Raw genomic sequence first — 8,159 nt, 5'->3', positions numbered from 1 at the left:
CCAGAACCCACACCCCCACAAATACAGCCACCTCAGTTTCCAGCCCTCCACCCCAGACTCACACCTAAAGTGACTTCACCCATCTCCCTACACCATTGGTTGTAGAGTTGCAGACGCTTCATAGATATTCCCCAAGTGTCTTAGTGCCGACTGAGGTGGGCCAGTCATTTTCAAATCTTTTTTAGCAATAGAATTATTTCTTCAAAAGAAAACTCATGAAGAGCTCCAGTAGACAAAACAGAAATGTGAAGCTGGTCTAATTGAAGTGTAAATAAGGAACATGGCTAGAGCACCAACCCTTACTCCACCCAGCCTACCCTTTTGCCCTGGATTCCACAAAGCACCATTTACAAACCAGTCAACAGACCCAAGGGGCTCAAGGAGAAGCAAGAGCTCATGGTAGCCTATGGCTCATTACGTAGAGCAGAGTTACAGGAGGTGGCTGGAGACTGTGGAGAGTGGAGTCTATGAGGAGTGTGTGTGTGTGTGTGTGTCTGTGTATGTGTATGTGTATGTGAGAGAGAGAATATGTATGTGAGAGAGAATGTGTGTGAGGGAGAGAGAGAATGTGTGAGTGTGTATGTGAGAGACAGAATGTATGTGTGAGGGAGAGAACGTGTGTGTGAAAGAATGTGTGTGAGTGTGTGTGAGAGTATGTGTTAAAATGTGTATGAAAGGGTGTGTGTGAGAATATGAGTGTGTGAGTTGAAAGGTTATGTATGTGAGTATGTAAGAGTTTGAGTGTAAGTGTAAAGTGTGTGAGTATGAAAGGGTATGTGGAAATGTGAGTGTGAAAGGGCTGTATGAGTGTGAGAGAATACGTGTGAGAATGTGTATGAGAGTGTGTGAGTGTGGAAGTATGTGTGTGAAAGGGTTGATTGAGTATATGGGTATGAAAGGTTTTATGTTTGAGTGTATAAGACAGAATGTGTATGAGTGTGAAAGGGTGCATATGGGAGGATATGAGAGTGTGAGTGTGCGTGAGAAAGAGGGGTGATGAGATCTCAATATATAATTTAACTCTACACAGGTTAAACACACACAGGCCACAGTCATAGTCATTTCACCAAATAGCCATAAAACTAAAAGATAAATAGGAAATCCCTAAATTGCAGGAATTTTTCTGAGTAGGGAGTGGTGCAATAAAGTGCTATCTGAACTAAGTCAAGCTTGCAGTGACCCCAAGGGAGTGGGCAAACAGAGAAGGGACTTGTTTTTCCCCATCAGTTGCCCCATAAAACCTCTCCAAGGCTGAGAGTCTGGCTCCTGAGGCCCAGGTCAAGGACTGGTCTCCATGACTGAAGAACAGGGAGCCTCCTGGAAATGGGCCCCCTCGGTGGGGGAGTCATCCTCAGCAGGATCATTTGTGAGCCTCAGGTCAGCACCTTATAAGGAGGAGCCCTCCCATTGGTCACTCAGCATCCAGCATGGAGTTGAACCCAGGCCTTGGGCGCCAGGGGGCCCAGAGCCCACTCCCCCCAGCCAGGGTGCTGCTAGCCAGGAGCCCAGACCTTCCTGTGCCCCACCTCATGTAGCAAGACCTTCTCCCTCAGGGACACCACGACTTCACAGATCAGCAAAAGAAAGAGACTAAGCAACTTTCTAGAGACCACCTGCCAACAAGCAGTCAGACATGGGTGTGCCCCAGGCCCAGGCTAGAACCACACTGGGTGTTTATCCAGGAAAGGCACTTCGCTGAAGGAACCACTGAAGGAGATTCGAATTATAATTCCATTCTGGGGGGAGGGGGGTCAGAAGAGGTGGCGGTCAACCCTCCATTAACAGGCCCATTCAGGAACGGGAGACTAGGCCGGCCATACCACCTTACAGACAACCCCATCATCATCTGGGTTCCAGTGACTGAGCCAGCTCTCCACAGAGCCAGGAGCAGGGGCAAATTCTGCTAGGATGGGAGCCACAGACAAGCACATTCTCTCTCTCTCTCTCTCTCTCATTCTGCTTCTCTGATGCCTGCTTTCCAAACGACCTTGTCAGGGACTTCTCTCTTCTCTCTCCCCCACAAGACAGTGTTAGCCAGGTCCCATCTTCCCATCCCCAGAACCTTCCCACTCTAGCCATGCACTCACTTCTCAGCTTCCCAGAGGAACGGGTGTCCGCCACTGGACAGCCACATAAAACACTATTCTCCTCATTTTTATCACAAAAAAAAGGCCTCAGATTTTCTGTCTGCTGCAGCCAGTGTGAGCTCCAAGCAGATCCAGGGGCCAGGGACTTCTCCTGCCCCACTTCGCCTGGAGGGTGTCACTCGGGGAAGCTACAGCTTCTCCTTCCCCCGGCCTCCAGCACCCCTCCTCTGGCCTTGGTGCTGCCAAGCGGCCAGGACCACTCTGCCAGGGGCTGTCAGAGTGTGGGAGCCCACAGGGGTGCAGCAGAGGGATCTGTCAGAGAGAGCAAGCACAGGAGAATGGCCTGAGACAGGAAATCAAAAGAAGCAGGAAGGGGTGGGGGAGGAGTAGTCGTTTTTTTAAAGATAGCAGGAGATTGGTGAAGAAGTGACAAAGTGACATTCTTTTTAGCACCTACAGTGCCAGGCCCTGGGTCAGATGCCTAGCACCTTCGTAAGAGTCTTCTGAGCGAGGTTCATCGCATCCGTTTGACAGACGAGGGAATGGAGATTCAGACAGTTAAGACGCCTGCCTGGAGTTACAGAGCTAATACTTTCCAACACTGGGATTGAAACCCTCGAGAGAATCAGTGGACCAGCTGGGATACAGAAGATGGGGGCAGAGGGCCACTAGGGCCTGTCCTTTGTGGCCCGGGTGTCCTGCTGGGTATGTGAGGACCTCGTCCCCCATGGGGAAGCTCCCCCGGCAGAGTAGGATGGGAAAGCACAGACCTCCCTCAAAGGACATCCAAGATCATGCCAGCAGGCCAGGCCCCAAGGTCCAAGAGTCACGGGGCTGAGTTTCCAGTTTCCAGGACACAGTGAGCCTCCACCTTGATAACATACTGTGTCCAGCGAAGGACTGAATCTGCCCCCAGTTTTCCTGTTTTCGTTTTGTGACAATGAACTCACTGAGCTCTCCTTCGGTCGTGCTTGGAGAGCTGAATTTCTCACAATGTCTCTGCCTCACCCACGTCACGCCGAATGTGCGACACTGTCAGCAGCAGAGGGGGCCACCAGAGAGCCGGCGGGCCGGGGCGAGGTGCAAGCCCAGGGCCCCAGCGAGTGCTCGGCCACTGGGAGCTGGGGAGTGGACAGGCACCAAGCGAGGAGCCCCAGTCTCAAATCTTTACGACTGACTCGACATCAACCCGCTCACCAGGGCGCTCAGAGTGCTCATCCGAGGAACAGGGGAAGACTAAGGTGGGCGGCTGGGCACCCGTGCCGCGGGCAAGCTGCCCATTCAGGGGAGATGGGGAAACCCTCCACAAAACAGTCATCTCTCACAGGGACTGACATTTGGGAGACAACAGTCATGTCCCTCTTTTAAAAGCCCCGGAGCTGATGCTTTTCATCTGATTTGAGAGAAAGACATTTTCCCCAAAGTGTTTCTGAAATAGAGACAAGATCCACACCTTCACCGCTCCTCAGTAATGTTCTCTGGCCTAATTAATGAACATGTACCTCAAGAGGTTGAGAAGTGTTGCCTATCACCTCTAGATTTTTTAAGTGTGAGAACATCCAGAAACTGGCATGGTTCTAATTTCTGCTTGACAAGTCAGGGCAACGAATTTTAAAATGAAAAATGTGTCGCATTCAAGCTGCCTTTCCCTCCCTCCACACTAACCACTGGTAGCCTCGGAGTCCCGCTCCCTCTGGGCACAAATTGGGGGGTGCTGGGACTGCCCACCCATCAGACCACGTGCTCCTTCTGGCCACGGGCAAAGCCAATGCCTGGCAGGGAGCGGTTTGATAAAAGTTGATAGAAAGCCCGCTCTGGCCTGGGGTAAACCATTCACTGCCCTTGGCCTCCCTTCCATCCGCAGAGAGGGGACAACCTGGCCTTGGGACAGCCCAGGCCTGGATTCCTGCCCACCACCCACTTGCTGTGTGAGAATAAAGACACCTCGCATAAAATTCTGATTTTATCTATTTTACCTTAATGGTCATTTTATGGGAATACAAAGGCAGTAGGCAGAGCATATATAATTAGTAAGTCTCTGCACATTATACTTTGATTTAGAATTTATGGTAAAGGGTGCTGGACTATCCTTATCATGTGTTAATAGCCTTATAGGAGGGATATACTCACCTTTAAGGATCCAGGGAGCAAGATTTTTACTCATAATAGAGTAAGTGCTGATGTATGTGTTTTATAGGGGATGCTGGAATGGCTTTCATGGATTTCTCCACTAAAAAGTCTCAAAAGTTTATTTTCAAAAACCATTTACTTTTAGAAGTCCTTATCCTGGCTGTGCTTAAAAAATGACCAACTTGATCCAACATGACTTATTCGTTGTTCTAGAAGCTGTAGGTGCCATGGACCCACTGTGAGATGCATGGAATGAGGTCCCCAAGAAAACAGATAAAAACCCAGAGTGGGATCACAGGAGACTTGGGAGAAGCTTCCGAGAGTGAAAAGTGCTCTCCCGAGGCAGGCTTCCTCTTCCGGGGCCGCTGCTCTGCCTTGCTGGTCTGCCCCCCCGACCCTGCCAACCCCGCAACCGTTCCCTCAGCTTCCCGCAGTACTAACCCATCATGCTCATGTTCTCCAGCTACACGCTGAGCGCCTTCTCAAGACCACGGGGCTCTTCCTAAACCCGGGGAATCCTCCAGTGTAGGTGGCCGGGCCCAGATAAGAAGTGAACCCAGGAATCTCGAGGTGTCACAAACCGAGGTCACACCTCGCTCACACCACGAGTCCACAGGGTGCGGGGCTGGGACACACACGCTCCACGTCTTGGGACCCAGCCTCTTCAACACATGGCTTCCAGGTAGGTCTGCCGGAAGGTGAGAAGGAAGTGGAGACCACACGTCAGCGCTGCGCCCAGCCTGCTTGCTGGCCACCACTGCCCCATGTCCCAGCTGGGGCAGAAGACTCCCTGAGTGCCCAGGAAGAAGAGAGAGCCTGGAAGCTGGCTCACGCCACTCTGGTCCTGCCTGTGGATCCAGAGCTTCTGAGCTTCCCCTTCTAGGCCCTTCCCTCAGGCTGTCCACCGTAGTGGCCTCTGTGCAGACCTGCCTCCTGCTCCTGCTTGCTCCTCAGCCTCAGTGGGGCTCCTCCGTGTCCCACATGCCCTTCTGCCCACAGACTATGCTCCGTGCCCCACGACCCTGCCCCTAGCACGCCCTGATGTGGGATCTTCTCTGCACGTGCCCGTCCCTGGCTGGACTGAAAACGCTTAGGACAGACATGTTTGTCCCTCCTCCCTCCTCCAGCCCTGATGCACTCCTCCCAGAGCCTGCAGGCCCATCTGTCCAGCTTCCGGAGCCCAGCAAATACTCACCTGCCGCACCTGCTCCCGAGAGCCTGGGAGGAATCGTCTTAAGCCGGAGGGTCACGCGTTCACTAGATGCACAGGTGTGAGAGCGCGTACTGCTCTGTGTAGAGCTGACGGGGTCCTGCCACATGCCACACGGGCATAAGGGCTCCAGGACCTGCCAGCTCACAGATGCCTCGCTTCCTGCCGCCCAGCGTCCATCCCTGGACATGTGCACGTGGAGAACAATTCCCTGAGACGTGTCACGAGAAGAGATGTCACTCAGTATATTCATTTTCGGCTGCTCCTCTCACAAATTATCACAGACCTGACTGCTTCAAAGAGCACACATTTATTACCTTACAGTTCTGGAGGCCAGAGTCGAAAATGCTTCTCACTGGGCTAAAATCAAGGTGTTTACAGGGCCACGTTCTTTCAGGTGCTTCCAGGGCACAATCTGTTTCTTCGTGTTCCCCAGTTTCTGGAGGCTGCCCATGCTCCGTGGCCCCTGGCCCCTTCCACCATCAAAGCAATGGCCAGTTGAGTCACATCATCACTCCAACAGTGACTCTGCCACCCATAGGGACCCTTGTGACTACACTGGGCCCATCTGGGTAATCCAGGATAATCTCAACCCAGTATCCCTACTTAATCCTATCTGTGCCATGTTCACAGGCTCTGGAGATTAGGATGTGGGTGTCTTTGTTATTCTGCCCACCATAGTCAAAGAAAGGCGTTCCCCTGGGACATGCTGTGACTCAGGAGACTCCCACCACTCTCAGCCAGCTAAGTGGCCTCCGGGGCCCACCCAGGTGGCATCTTTGTGATCGCTGAGCCACACCCGCCTGGAAGCCATGGGTTTAAGGACCTGGGGAAGGACCCTCCCAGGAACTGGGGGTCCCATGTTGAGAGACAGAAAGACAGGGGACTGGTCTTCTTCTGAAGAAGTTTTGTCCAGGAGGCAGCATCTGCTGCTCTGGGAATCACGTAAGGGAAACAGCTAGAAGGAATAGGTTTGAGGAGTGGCCACGGCCCCCCATGAGGAGAGGAGGCTGGAGTCCTTACGTGGCTCTGGCCGAGGGAATCCTCAGGCAGCGAGGACATCCTGGGGACCTAGATTGATAAGGAAAACCTGTGTCCTAAGATGGCCGACCGAGCCAGCGAGAGTCCCAGTCGTTGCCCCGGGGCTCTTCCGGGTTCTTCTCCCGGCCACGCTTCGCGCACGCGCCGAAAGTGCCAAGTATGCGGAGGAAGAAGTGTATAAATTGCCCCCCTTTGTGCTCGGGGCTCAGACCTTTGGAGACCACTCTCCTCTGAGCCCGCGACGTTAAATAAACCTCTGATCCTCCAAGATCTCCGGGTGCCACTTGGTTCTTCCGTCGGGTGATCCAGTCCAGATTCCGTAACAAGATGAGGGTCTCTGAGGCGGGGGAGAGACTCGGTGTGGAGTGCTGAGACCTGGGGAAGCACAGGGGGGTCTCCAAGACACCAGTGCCTCAGTCAGGTTGATGGTGGGACAGACTCTTGTCGCAGACCCTGGAGAGAGGGGTGGCAGGGGCGGGGCACTGTGGGGCGAGAAGCAGAGCCACACTCCGCAAGGTACGTGGGAACGGAATGGAGCTGGACGTGCGGTAGCCACAAGGAAGGGAAGCTCTCGGGGTGCTGGGGGGCACAGATGCTCAGTGTCCGCAGGACTGGCTTCTGCCCCGGAGCCCAGACCCTCTGAACACAGAGACATTCTTTATCATTTCAAAACTCCAGAAATTCAAGAATCATGCAATCCTGGGATGGCACAGTATCCTGAAACGTCATCCAGTCTGCCCTACCTGCCAGAGGAAGGCACCATCAGCTCCTTTACAGAGGCCGCGAGGCCATCCAAGGCCACTGGGCAGGTCATGGTGACGTGGGGCTGGCACCCCTGTTACTGCTTCATCCCTGATAACCACCCGAGAGGGGCAGAGCCAGAGGCGGGATCCGGGCCCCCTATTTCTTGCCAGGGCCTGCAAGCCTTCCTCTCTGGCAGCTTTAGGAGCCTGGCGGGGGCAGCCCAGCTGGGGGCTCAGGCTGCAGGCATTGGGAGCCCACAGGCCTGCACCCTCAATCCTGGCTCAGCCGCCCTTTCTAGCTGCGAAACCTCTGCTGGCTACTTAACCTCCCTGAGCCTGGCTTCCCCACTGGAGATGGGAGTCGGATAACTCCCACCTCACAGAGGAGGCAGGATTTCCCCGAGCACTCCCTTTCCCTCATTTCTCCTCCTCCTTACCAAATTCGAATCACGCCAATTGATTTTCCTCATCCGCCTCACTAATTTCTCGTCCTGGCAGTTTCCAAAGTAAAATGCCGTGTTGTTCAGGGGCCACGGTCCGAGCTTCCTGTGGTCTTCCCGTGTGGGCCACATACCAACAGGGTGGGTGAGGAGTGGGGTCAGCCCGAGGACCCCGGCCAGCCCCAGCCCATTGTAGTGGCGCAAACAGTTTAATGATTAACTCTTTCTCCAATGCAGTCAGCCTCCCACGCACATTCATGAGATACTAACCCCTTCATCTCGTTCAACATAACTTGGCCGCCCACATTACAAGAGGACCAACATACTTGGCTTCTGAGTCACTCATGAGCACGATCTTTAATGCCTTTGCGGGGTGATTTATCATCAGGAACCACGTATGCTTTATATGTCAACAATTCTACAGCCAACTTGACTTCTCTTGGCCTCCTGGGGGCTACTCTTGCCCCTGGGCTGTCTCTGTTCCTTCTCTCTCCCATCCTTGCCTCTC

At 53.5% G+C, this 8,159-nt stretch overlaps 1 long non-coding RNA gene across 1 annotated transcript; it reads right to left on the bottom strand.

The window, feature by feature from the left end:
- Positions 1-4,357: 4,357 nt before the first annotated feature.
- LOC123850408 (uncharacterized) lies at positions 4,358-8,149 on the bottom strand. The gene is made up of 3 exons (XR_010405975.1): positions 5,745-8,149; positions 5,413-5,638; positions 4,358-4,905 (listed from the first exon to the last, which is right to left on the bottom strand). It is a non-coding gene; the product is annotated as an uncharacterized LOC123850408 (long non-coding RNA).
- Between the last annotated feature and the right edge of the window lie 10 nt (positions 8,150-8,159).

The sequence above is a fragment of the Mirounga angustirostris genome, unplaced genomic scaffold (assembly GCF_029215605.1).
Source record: "Mirounga angustirostris isolate CCGP_5_RB_7025 unplaced genomic scaffold, mMirAng1.0.hap1 SCAF_10, whole genome shotgun sequence".
Taxonomy (NCBI): Eukaryota; Metazoa; Chordata; class Mammalia; order Carnivora; family Phocidae; genus Mirounga; species Mirounga angustirostris.
Note: the sequence above shows the minus strand (reverse complement) of the source record. Positions and strands in the feature narration are given on the sequence as shown.